The 13,128-nt window shown below is 48.8% G+C and overlaps 1 protein-coding gene across 2 annotated transcripts in view; it reads right to left on the reverse strand.

Annotated features, from left to right (window-relative positions):
* slc49a4 (solute carrier family 49 member 4) overlaps positions 1–13,128 on the reverse strand; it is a 54,724-nt gene that overhangs the window by 21,297 nt on the left and 20,299 nt on the right. The window lies entirely within an intron of this gene.

Consider the following 13,128-nt stretch of genomic DNA (forward strand, 5'->3'; position numbering starts at 1 on the left):
AAATTACACTGCGAGTGTTCTGTGTGGGCCAACTGCCTGTAACACGCTAAATACTAATCAGAAAAGCATGCGTGTGTGCCGCCGTGAGGTGAACTCCTCCGCCACCAAAAAACGATACCAAACAACTATTTGATTAGCCAACATTTTTTATACCCACTATCCCCATGGCACCTACTGTATACCTGCTGCTCATTATATATGCAGGCGATACAGAGCCAATGCAAGGGTTTTTAAGCTGTGTTTTGTGACATAGGTTTGTGCACCAATTTAGGAAGCGAAACACAAATTGCTTGCCAAGCCATTTCAATTCTGAGATGTTTCATGTACAGGTGGAGCGCTAATTAACTGCGATACTCTTAGTGCCTGGAACCCTAAAAAAGACCAGATTTGAAGCTTAATCACGTCTGGTATATTGCGATTGTGTCAATAAGCTGGAGAGGACTGTTTTTAGAGTTGGGAAAAGCCAGGTCTTCAGGCTCCCGACATATTAACGTGTTTGTTTTCGTTAATTTTCTCTCGCAGTCTCTTGTTATAAGCCATTTTAAACCATAACCAAAGACCTCATCCTTAAGGCCTCAGTATGCTTCTCCGAGTCCGTTTCGGAATGACGGACGGACGGATCGGACGGACCCTTTTTGATTTATAGTTCTACGAGCCTTTTTCTTGTGAAAACAATTCACCGCCAGAACGGTAGATGGCGAAACGGAAGTCGAGCTTAGACAAGCCTACCTCATGAGGTATATAGAAGAAGTCCACGCTGGTTTATTTACGTCCTCCCGGCTCCTCACACACAGTGAACGATGGTAACTAACAGAAAAAGGATGTTGATGACGTGACAGTTTTTGCTGAATAAAGTGACACCCAGCGGGTCAAAATGCTTATGTTATCGTGTCTTAGCGCAGCGGTTCCCCGGTCTTGTTTCCAAACTGCGTTGCTAATTCAACAGCTGCAACAGCTTGAAGCTACACGGAGGCAGCTAGCTTCCCCCCCCCCCCCAGCTTCCACACACAGTCAGCACGGACAGCCGATACTAACTACTACCAAGTGTTTGCTTCTAACCTGACGGTGTTTGAGAAACAGTGTCATGAGAACCGTGGGATTAAAGTCAGCGGGTTTTTGCGCTGTTCCCACCGCAGTTAGCATGGTGGCTAGCCCGCTACCCCCGTTATCAAAGTTCGTTATAACCGTGTGTATACAGTACACACATGCTGTAAGTGCTCTAACCAGCCACCGTCAGCCGGACAACGCCGCTGGCTTAACACACTTGTCACATTAATCATAGAGTCGTAGTTGTGATTTTGGTTTATTGTGATGTAGGGAATGGAACAGGAAGTTTCCATTCCGAAATGCTGGCGTTAGCGGACCAATCACAGCCAAGTGCTATCCGTGGGCTGTCCGTCATTTCGACGTATAGTTAGAAAAATGAGCGCGGCACGAAAAGCTCTCCGAGGAGCCTCGGAGAGGCACGCAGAGGGCGTTCCACGTTGGAGAGGGCGGTCCTATCTGTCCGTGTCCGTCAAAATGCAGAAGCATACATTGGCCTTTAGCTTTATACCCCAACATGGTATTCCTACTCCACTTCGCAAGAAATCCCAGGACATCCACACAACAGTCTGTAATAGTGTTCTGTGTGAAGGCAGGGCATATATTCTGATAAATTTAAACAGTACAACAGAACTCTGAAAGGGGTTTTGTGAGGGAATAAAAACAGCTATCAACCTGAAGGAAGCAAGAAACGTTGGATTGGCCTTTTAGTTCTGTGCACTCTAAATGGCTCGTCTCCATATTGGGAACAATTACAAATGACTGATGATCGCAGTACGGCACCTGTTTCCTGAGTCCTACTCATTATGGTAATGCTAAGCTCTGTGCTCAGTCCTTCCGTCTGCAGGTCGAACACATTTCCACCCCGCAGAGCTAACAGAACAGATGTTCAAACCTCAGCAGGCCACTGCTTTTACACGATCTTCTACAATCCCGTTTACGCATCAGATCAAAAGCAAGAATTACACCCTTAAGCATTATCAGAGCATAACCTAACTCCTAGCTCACCTATAATCACAGACACAATTGGCTGAATGGATCACTGCATGTATAAGGAGAGGTAAAGGTGTTCCTAATAAATTGCGTGGTGAGTGTGTAGCGTAGGTTTTCTAAATTGAAACAACATAAGAGTTGGGCTCCAGACAGGGATTATTCACCTGCCAACATTTATAATATATCCCGGAACGACAGGTAACCCGGATAGCTCATTTACCTTACTACACAAAACATCCAAGGAAAATAAATCACAAACCATAAATTCGGTTATCAGTATCTCTTCAATTATATTATTTACTCAAGGTAACATCAAATCAAATACGTAAGATAGATAAACAGAAAAAGAACTCTTTTAAACCAAAATATTCCGTACTCCATGAAATCAAATTCTTTTCACAATAAGAACAATTAACCGTCCCTTCAGTAAAAACGTGGAAGAAACTTTCATTAAGAGTTCATGTTCAAGGGTTAGTTGGTGTGTGTGTGTGTGGGGGGGGTTTGTTGGAGAGGGGAGTTAGGGTCCAATGAAAAGTTGCAGTAAGGGAAATGTTTGTTCTTTGTTTTGGAGGGCCTTTATCTCCAGGTAGAGGGAAGATGAGGGGGGGAATTTTCCAGAGCCAAGAGAGCTCGGTGAAGCCAGGAGAGTGTCAAGAGTGGACTTATCTGGTTTGTTCCATCCAGGACTGAGGGAATCACGTTCTGATCCAAGCAGGTTAGATGAGTTTAAAATCCACTTCCGGCTCCAGGGATTAGCTTCTGTTCCTCAGGGTCCAGGACGTTGGTGCCATCAATCCATCCAGTTCTTGGTCAACTTTCTTTAACTTGTTTAGCTGTTTTTTTTCTCCTTCCTCCAGTCACTCTCCTTCACCTGTTTACACTCCATACTCCTTTGTTTGAGTTTCCCTCTCCTCTTTCCTCACAGGCGTGTCACCTTTATTATCTTCCTCGCCCCTCCTTTTCCTGTTGAGGCCTAAAGGGCCATTCTGTCCTTTTAGTTTTTCTCCAATCTGCTACAAGTGGACCATAGACTGCATAGGATGGGTGACATTAAAGCTCTGAAAAGGGAAGCCAAAGCATTTCTCAATCACTCTCTGGTTACTGAATGATCAAGTGCACCTATCAGTGGGATCTTGATATGACTGCTCCATTCCCTGATCAATACTGCCAAGACTCTGGCCTAAAATGTCACCATCAGGACAAGATAGAACTCTTTGTATCCATCTTATTGACTTCATTTCTGGAAAGCAGGAAGTGGAAACGCATTTTCCATCTTTCCCTTATTCAGTTTAAACCCTGGATGGACCATATCAATATAAAGTGAAAAGGTTTCCCCAAAATGCACCTACATCTGGGCCCTATAACCACAAGAGCTGAGGTTGAGAAGGTGGTGCGTGGCATTTAGCTACAACACCCAGCTGTTACTCTTACCACCACAGCTTCACCCGGAATCAATCCAGTCTCCTAATTATGCATTTTCCACCATGACAGATGTGACCAGGGAGCTGGATTGGCGTTGGATCAGTTTTTGGCATCTGTAGTGCTCTCGTTCTCCTATTTTTACTCAATTGTTTTAGGGTCCTCAGCTGTTGAATGGGCACATGTTTTTGTTTTCCATCCAATAGATGGAAACATTTGTCGCTTTCTTCTATTCAATGACATCTGCTCCTGCTGCCTCAAAGCAGCCATGCTTTTCAGTGAGACTGCATGGCTGGCTGAGAAGACAGATGACAGAAGTACCTTTATCTTTAAAGAACCCAGAAGAAACATCTAAAATAAATGCTGTCAAAGATTTAGGGAGGGTAGAGAATACAGGATAGAGGAACCAAGAGCTGGAAATCTGTATTCGAAATGAGCACGGCAGCATGCAGCACCAGACCCACTGCTGTGAAACAAAGAGTAAATATACAGGAAAGGACAGATGGTGTAAATAAACCAAGATAGCTGGAAATTGATATGTAGGTGAGGTGCATCACAGCATGTGCCAAAAATGAGCAAACTTGCATCCTGCCCATTTGGAGCTGGTAAGATAAGCGGTAAGCGATAGATGGAGGTAAGCTTTGTATAATAACAGACTACACAAAAAAGGTGGGCTTGGCTCCGGTTTTATTTAGAATTAGCAAATTATTAAAACGGATAAAATTGTCCTTTGGCAATGGCTCTTACTACATATTTAAAAGTATCACAAAAATATAACAAAAGAGCAAAGGATCACAGCAAAGCAAAAAAGTTCTCTTCCAATACATGATGCAAGGAACCTTTGTGATAAAGAGGAAAAATCACATTCCATGTCATGCTCTGTCTTTGGACCTGACAGATTCATCAAATTTACAGCAGATCAGAAAACAGGATTAGTTACTGAGCACTAAAATATAGTTCCTTTAATGCTTTTGCCGCTTGTTTTGTGCTGGGGTGTCAATCAACATTTCCCACTCTGCATACACAACATAGCTTTCGACAAAGCCATCAGAGCCAACTTCAGAGAAACGTTAGTCGGCTCACCCACTCTCCAGACTTGGTTTCTCTGACGTGTGTCCCGCTGGTCACTGGATGGAGGACAGGATGATTACCAACCTCTCCTTAATTTTTGACATTTTATGTCAGAAAGGACCTGTTTTATAGTGTGCTAGAGATTGGATCTCCAGCCCAACCCGAACCAGACGGGCATTCAGTTTTTTTGCGACAAAACCCAACCTTGTCACGGATATGGTGAGGACCAAAAAGCAGCACAGGCAGACGAAATACCAGTTGGTAATGACCTTTATTGTTCACTGCAGTCTTTAACAGTTCAAACAGTGGCAGGGTGAAAAGTCTTTGCTCACAGTGATCATCTGCGAGATCTGAGCAGGAGCGAGCCTGGTGTCGCTGACTGAAGGTAAAGTCAACAGCTGATGGGTTACCTAGCTGGTAGACAGGTCCAGTGGTGAGCTGTGTAGCCACAGAGCCGAGCAGGAGCGTAACCAGGAGGGAATAGGCGAAACTCTTGGTCGAAGACAGAAGGCTGAGGTAATGTCCAGGGCAGAGACGAGGCAGGCAGGTCGGGGATCGACAACAGGTGATCAGTCCGGGGAAAACACGCTGGAAGTCAGGCATAACACAAGACAATCTGGCACTGAAGCAGAGACAGGAGCAGGCTTAAATGCAGCCAGGGCTGTCACAGGTGTGGAGAGTTGGCCTGATGAGGAGGTGTGGCTGACTGGCAGAGTGGAGCAGAGACAGGTGAGTGGAAAAATACCAGCAGACAGGAGATGAGCAGACTGTGACAGAACCCCCCCCTCAAGGGACGGCTCTTGACGTCCCAAGACGAATGGACCAAACCGGGTGGGAGGCGGGGGCCCGGAGGAGGGCTAATACTTGTCAGAGAGTCCAGCGTCCATCTCCACCTCCATGGTTCCGGGGAGTGTTGTCATCCTCCTCAGAGTAGGGGGGACCTGCCCTGTCCTCCGCGTCGTCGCTGTCGTTCGGGGACTCCGTCGGAGGATGTGGTCTGGGAGGTGGCCTGGTTCTGGACGTCTGGGTGAGGTTGCGTCGATGGAAGTCCCTGATGAGGGTGTGGTCCACGATGTTCCTCCCGGGGACCCAGGACCTTTCTTCAGGGCCGTAACCCTCCCAGTCCACCAAGTACTGGAATCCCCTCCCACGCCGGCGAGACTGCAGGATGCGACGGACAGTGTAGGAGGGACCTCCATTGATGAGGCGAGGAGGCGGTGGAGGCGGCGCGGCAGGAACCAGGGCGCTTTCTCGGACCGGTTTAACCTTGGAGACGTGAAACGTGGGATGAACCCGCATGGATCTAGGTACGGTTTGTGCTGGTTGCAGGTGGGACAGGCATTGACGAAACCCCGAATGTCCTCATCCAGTGACGTCCACCAGAACCGGCGCTGCACGACGTCCTTGGTCCGTTGGATCCCTGGATTACAGGTAAGTTGAGTGCTGTGGGCCCATTGTAGAACCTTGGACCGGAGGTCAGGCGGGACGAACAGACGGTTGGGAGGGCAAGCACTGGGTCCTTCCTGGTCTTGGGCGGCCGCCCTGACCCTCTCCTCTATCTCCCGGGTGAGTGTGGCCACCAGTCGGGAAGAAGGCAGGATAGTGTCTGGGTCGGTCCTATCCCCCTCCTCTTACAAGAACCGACGGGACAGGGCGTCGGGCTTGACGTTGCGGGACCCCGGTCGATAGGAGAGGGAATAGTTGAAGCGGGTCAGGAAGAGTGCCCATCGAGCCTGGCGGGAGTTCAGTCTCTTAGCGGACTGGAGGTATTCCAGGTTCTTATGGTCCGTCCATACCAGAAACGGCAGTTTAGTCCCCTCGAGCCAGTGTCGCCACTCCTCCAAAGCCAACTTGACGGCGAGGAGTTCTCGGTTCCCAATGTCATAGTTCCTCTCTGCCGGGGTCAAACGTCGGGAATAGAAGGTGCAGGGGTGCAACTTCTGGTCGGAGGCTGCTCTCTGGGACAAGATGGCCCCCACTCCTAAGTCGGAAGCGTCCACCTCAACCACGAACTGCCGTTCAGGGTCCGGCCTTCGGAGGATGGGGGCCTAAGTGAATCGTGTTTTCAGGGCCTGAAAAGAGTCATTGGCGGCCGTGTACCAGAGAAAAGGCACCTTGGAGGAGGTAAGAGCAGTGAGGGGGGCCGCCACCGAACTGTAGCCCCTGATGAACCTCCGGTAGAAGTTGGCGAAGCCCATGAAACATTGAAGCTGCTTGCGGGAATCAGGGGTGGGCCAAGTGGTGACGGCAGAAACCTTGGCTGAGTCCATCTCCACGGTCCCTCTCCCTACGACGTAACCCAGGAAGGAGACAGACGAGGCATCAAACACACACTTCTCGGCCTTGACGAACAGGGAGTTCTCCAGGAGGCGTTGGAGGACCTTCTGGACGTGATGCACATGTTCCTCTCTGGAGCGCGAGAAGATCAGAATGTCATCAAGGTACACGAAGACGAACCTGTTGAGCATGTCCCTGAGCACGTCATTCACCAGAGCCTGGAAGACAGCAGGGGCGTTGGTGAGGCCGAAGGGCCTCACCAGGTACTCGTAGTGACCGGTGGGGGTATTGAACGCCGTCTTCCACTCGTCCCCATCGCGGATCCGGACTAGGTGATAGGCGTTGCGCAGGTCAAGCTTGGTGAATATGGTGGCCCCCTCTAGGAGCTTGAAAGCTGAGGAGATGAGAGGCAGGGGATACCGGTTCTTGATGGTCATGTCATTTAATCCACGAAAATCAATGCAGGGGCGGAGTGTCTTGTCTTTCTTCTCCACGAAGAAGAAACCGGCTCCAGCCGAAGACGAGGAAGGGCGGATGATGCCCGCCGCTAGACCGTCATTGATGTATGTCTCCATCGCCCCCCTCTCAGGAACGGACAGGGAATACAGGCGTCCTCTGGGCGGCGTGGCACCGGGCTGGAGGTTGATGGCGCAGTCATAGGGCCGATGTGGGGGAAGGGAGGTTGCCTTGACCTTACCGAAGACCTCCCTGAAGTCCACATACTCAGCCGGGACCCCCAGCACATCGGTTGAAGAACTGGTCCCGGCAGAAAATCGTGGTGCGGCGGCTTGCTTGAGGCAGACCTGGTGACAGGAAGAACTCCACCCCAGGATCGCCCCTGTGGTCCAATCAAGGTGTGGATTGTGACATCGGAGCCATGGGAACCCCAGAAGGAGAGGATGACGAGGAGAGTGCAGGATGTGAAACTGGAGTGTTTCATGGTGGTTTCCGGAGATTAATATCCGTATAGGCGCTGTCAGGTGGGTAACAGTTCCCAGAAGTCGGCCATCCAGCGCGTTGGTAGAGACTGGAGCTGGCAGGGGAATCTGACCGACACTCAGCTGCAGAGCTAGGGTAGAATCCATAATGTTGGCATCAGAGCCAGAGTCAATGAGGGTGGCGAGGGTCTGGGATCCTTCAGGCAGTAGCAGGCGGACCTGGCACAGGGATCGTGGGCTGGAGGAAGAGATAGATGTATGACTCACCAGGAACTCCTTCCGTCCTGGTGAGTCCGACCTTTTAGCGGACACCCGGAGATAAAATGTCCCGCTTGGCCACAATACAGGCAGAGGTTCCCCTCGCGGCGTCTCCTCCTCTCTTCTGGAGTTAGACAGGTCCGACCCACCTGCATGGGTTCAGGCTCCCCAGAAGACCGGCTGCTAGAAAGCATCGATACCCCGGACGCCGCTGGTGACGGGGAGGGCTGGCGTCGTCCCGTGAGCCCCTGATGTCTCTCCCGCTGTCTCGCTTGAATGCGACGGTCGATGCGGGACGCCAGCTCGATGAGCTAGCCTGGGTGCGGAAGTGGATGGAGTAATCAGCCACTGAACGAGACCCTTGGTTCAGACCCAGAAGCCCTCCTGAAGCGTCCGGACCTCGGGAAGCTTCTCCGAACACTTTGCGGAGCTCAGCGGCGAAGGCTTGGAAAGAGGAGCACGCTGGAGTGCGACGCTCCCACTCGGCTGTTCCCCACCGCCGAGCGCGCCCCGTCAGATGATTCACGGTGAACGCCACCCTGGCGTCCTCAGAAGAGAAGGTTTGGGGGCTGGAGGGCGAACATGATGGAACAGTTCGTGAGGAACGGGCGGCAGCCCTCTGCGTCCCCGGCGTAGCATTCAGGAACCCCCACACGAGGCTCCGAGACGAAAGCAGAGGCAGAGGCAGCCGGGGCTGGTGGAGGCTGGACTGGTTCTGGAGGCAGAAGGACAGCTTGAGCAAAAGCTGAGGCGAGCTGTTGGACCTGCGAGGCTAGCGAGGTAAACGCCTGCTCCTGCTTAGCCACCGCTAGTTGAACCTCTGCTGAGTTTGAAAGCAACAGCGCCCCGTGGTGCTGGAGCATCGCCTCTACATTCTCCAGGCGATCCATCGGCTTGTGTGCTGGGTCCATGTCTGGCCAGATTGTACTGTCACGGATATGGTGAGGACCCAAAAGCAGCACAGGCAGACGAAATACCAGTCGGTAATGACCTTTATTGTTCACTGCAGACTTTAACAGTTCAAACAGTGGCAGGGTGAAAAGTCTTTGCTCACAGTGATCATCTGCGAGATCTGAGCAGGAGCGAGCCTGGTGTCGCTGACTGAAGGTAAAGTCAACAGCTGATGGGTTACCTAGCTGGTAGACAGGTCCTGTGGTGAGCTGTGTAGCCACAGAGCCGAGCAGGAGCGTAACCAGGAGGGAATAGGCGAAACTCTTGGTCGAAGACAGAAGGCTGAGGTAATGTCCAGGGCAGAGACGAGGCAGGCAGGTCGGGGATCGACAACAGGTGATCAGTCCGGGGAAAACACGCTGGAAGTCAGGCATAACACAAGACAATCTGGCACTGAAGCAGAGACAGGAGCAGGCTTAAATGCAGCCAGGGCTGTCACAGGTGTGGAGAGTTGGCCTGATGAGGAGGTGTGGCTGACTGGCAGAGTGGAGCAGAGACAGGTGAGTGGAAAAATACCAGCAGACAGGAGATGAGCAGACTGTGACAAACCTGAGCCCTTATATAGTTTCAAACCTGTCGACAATTCCCATTCAAAGATTGAATCGGGTATCTAAACTCTGGCATATGTCTGTGCTGCCACTTAGAGATATGCGATGCAAGCAAAGTTAGGCAATAGAACTACAACGAAGTTCTGCAATGCATGAGGTTAACCCATTCAATCCGAATGGGGTACCATTAAAGTCTCCAATGGGGTCTAAGGGTGCTTGAGTACTTATGAGGCATAGTGAGATTCAACAAAAAGACAAATCAATATCTGTTTTCCCACAGCTCAATTTGACTTGGAGAACAAACTGTGCGTGAAGAATAAAGCAAAGTTTGAGAAACCTTTTTAGTTGCATTCGTACTCCTCCAACTCACCTTGGAAGACTGAATCATTTATTTATTTTCAACCTCAAAGTTTTGTACCAAAGAGATCCTGTAACATACCTCACCTCACTTCAACATACTCTTATTCTTAACACACTTTTCATCTCCTTAACTAACATGGATAAAAGAAATGTGGAGGAGAAAAAAACACTCTTTTGAGAACAAATGAAAGATTTGGCATGCGCTCTGCTCCCTCTTGACAGGCGTATAAAGAGAGAGGTGTGACTTGAAGTGTCTCATCCTCCGCTCTCCTGTATGTGATAGCCTCTTAAGTAGCACCTGTTTGATGACAACCTTGAAACAATCCTCAGTTTATCTTTCAACATACCGCTGCGTCGAAACCTGAAAGATTCAAACAGTACAAAGCTTTTTTTCTTTGACCTGCACCTTAAAACTTACTCAACTTCCTATTTTACCTATCTCAGACTGAAGATAAAGAGCAGACATGCAAATGGTGAATTGCAATTGATGGGGTCAAACACAAAAGATGGACAGAAGCGTTGAGTCTTTCCTCTTTTAGGATTCCTGGGAATATGACTCAATCTGTTGTTTGGACAGTAAATTACTTTCTGAACATTAAATAGGGCAAGAGCAAGTTGATAAAGCACTACAGACAAGCTCAGCTGTCAGATAATTATTCATCAAGTCATCTCCAGTATTTTAAGTATGTTTCTTTCGGTGCATTGACTTTAAGAAGAATGAAGCTCCAGTTATGTTTGACGGATTAGTCATGACACAAATGTAATGACAACATGACGCCTCTTGCTTTTATGAGGTGCCATGATTAGGTGCAGTCTTCTCCTAAATGATTGGTGTTGTAGCTGAAAAAATGCAACCAAACCACTGGGAAAAGGCCACGAAGAAAGGAAACACAAACAGGATGGCTTTAGCTCTTGCTTTTTTTTCTCTCCATGAGCACCGCTTCAGGATTGTGCATGCGTCTTTGCCTTGACAAACCCGGAGGTTTTTTTAATAGTTTTCTGCAGAATACCTTATCTTCACCAAAAGTCTCTGCAATCTCCCGACAGGTGACATCTGGGGATCTCTTTGCTCCCTCATTGATGAGGGGTCTGACAAATGTCTGTAGCGACAGACCTGTTCGCAGGTCTTATCTTATCTTCAGCTCAGTCTACGTTGAGCAAAACACTCGACCCGCACCAAGTCCAAAAAAGTGGGGAGGTGCGGACAACCCGAAACAAAACCACATGCCAGAAGAGGACAAGGAAGACTAAAAAAAACTAGGTTTGAAGTTGACAATAACAGGCTTCACCCTTTGAAAAGCATGACAAGCATCTGGAATTGTTTCCATAATGCAACACTGAGACCAAGAGAAACCACACTGGCTATTTATCCCATTGTTCATCTGAGTTGACTACATTTGTGAAAGGCTCAGATTGGAATATGGGAAAATCTATTCTGGCAAATCAAATGGCAAGCTAGTCTTGCTGCTTCCGTTTTATGCATAAATACTATGATAAGCTTCCTTTCATTCTATTCTTGTTTGCAATGAAACCACCTGAAGGGTTACCAAGATGAAAACTAAAGTGTTGGGCAGAATAAGTGTTGCCCTACTCTTCACATTTTCAAAAAAAACATCTAAAATAGCAGTATTGACAAAGGATTGAACCTTTGGGATGGAATGCTGTTAGAAATTGCTTCCCACACAAACATTTCTTGGAAACGTATGAGCTGAAGAAAACGCCCACTCATAGCTGCAGTGCCAAGAAAAGGATGTGAACACTTTTGAATCACCTGTGTTTCCTACAATAATTATCCATAAAATATAATCTGATCTTAATCTAGATCACAGGTGTAGACAAAGTACAACGTGTGTGAGGCAATAACACTCAAATATAATCGATGTTGTTAATGAACACACCAAATAAACGTTCACCGAACCTAAGGTAAAAGTAAGTGAAACCATTGGATTCAATATAACAAGTAGCTACAGGTCAGACCTGCACAATGCACAGGAGGAATTTGGGATCATTCTTCCTTCAGAACTGCTTTAGTTCAGCCATTATTTTAGGATGTCTGGTGTGAACGACTCTCTTAATATATTCCACAGCATTTTATGTCAGATCTAGGCCCTGACTGAACCTCTCCAAAAAATGGATTCTGTACTTCTTTCATTTCAATGATTAGAGTCATTGTGCTGCTGCGTCACCTAACCTGGTGAACTATGGCTGGGCAAAGCGATGCCAGAGCAAACTCTGGTGGAGGCCCACAGTGGTCCTGATGTCCGACCTGAGTGTAAGGGGGAAAGCCAAGCTGACATTGTGATGTAAGATGTCTGGATAAACTTGGGAATTCATTGTTCCCTAAATAATATCGAGTTGTCCAATCCCTGAGCTAAAGCAGTCCCAAATCCTACGGTGGATTGATGAACAAAGATGTTAACCAGCTCGAATGAGTCTTTTATGTTTTAAGCAGTTTCTTTTCCACATTGTGCCTTTGGAGACATCTTAGCTGGACTTGTAGAAAAAGTAGTCACAGAGTTAAAGGATCTCTCTTTTTATAGAGACTTTGTCTGTGAACGGATGAATATCTACACTCAGCTAACCCTTTCCAGCTTTTTCCAAATCAACAATTCCCGATAAGACGTCCTTGGAAATCTGTCTTTGGCAAATTGCTGTTCACATAAGCCAGTGATTTTCAACCAGTGTGCCGCGGCACACTAGTGTGCCGTGAGAGATCGTCAGGTGTGCCGTGGGAAATAATCTAATATCTAGTGTTGCACCGAAGTATCGGCCGAACATCGGTAGCGGCCGATAGTCACCTCGTTTACTGACATCGGCACATTGGTAATAATCTTGACTTTCACCGATATCATTGGTATTTGTGGTTAAATCACTGGGCAAGTGCCCCGGCTGGGTTAGCAGTCGCCCTCCTCTCCACGCCGCCAGAGACTCGGCGTGCGGCATGCCTCGACGTTTTTTTGGGGGGGAGTTCCTCTTCCGCGGTGCCTCACAGCGTCAGTGGTACGGGGGCTTTCTTTCTCTTGGACCGTGGGGCGGTGTCCGTCGCGGGTGCGGAAGGCGGGCCGTTGGAGGGGACCGGGTACGGCGGTCGGCGGCGGCGACTCTGGACGCGTGTCGGGCCCTTCTCTTGGATCACCTCAGCTACGGCGCCTTCTGGGGGAACCCTCCGTTCGCGCGGGGGCCCCCTCCGGCGGTGCGCCTAGCAGCTGACTTAGAACTGGTGCGGACCAGGGGAATCCGACTGTTTAATTAAAACAAAGCATCGCGAA

The sequence above is a fragment of the Pleuronectes platessa genome, chromosome 14 (assembly GCF_947347685.1).
Source record: "Pleuronectes platessa chromosome 14, fPlePla1.1, whole genome shotgun sequence".
Taxonomy (NCBI): domain Eukaryota; kingdom Metazoa; phylum Chordata; class Actinopteri; order Pleuronectiformes; family Pleuronectidae; genus Pleuronectes; species Pleuronectes platessa.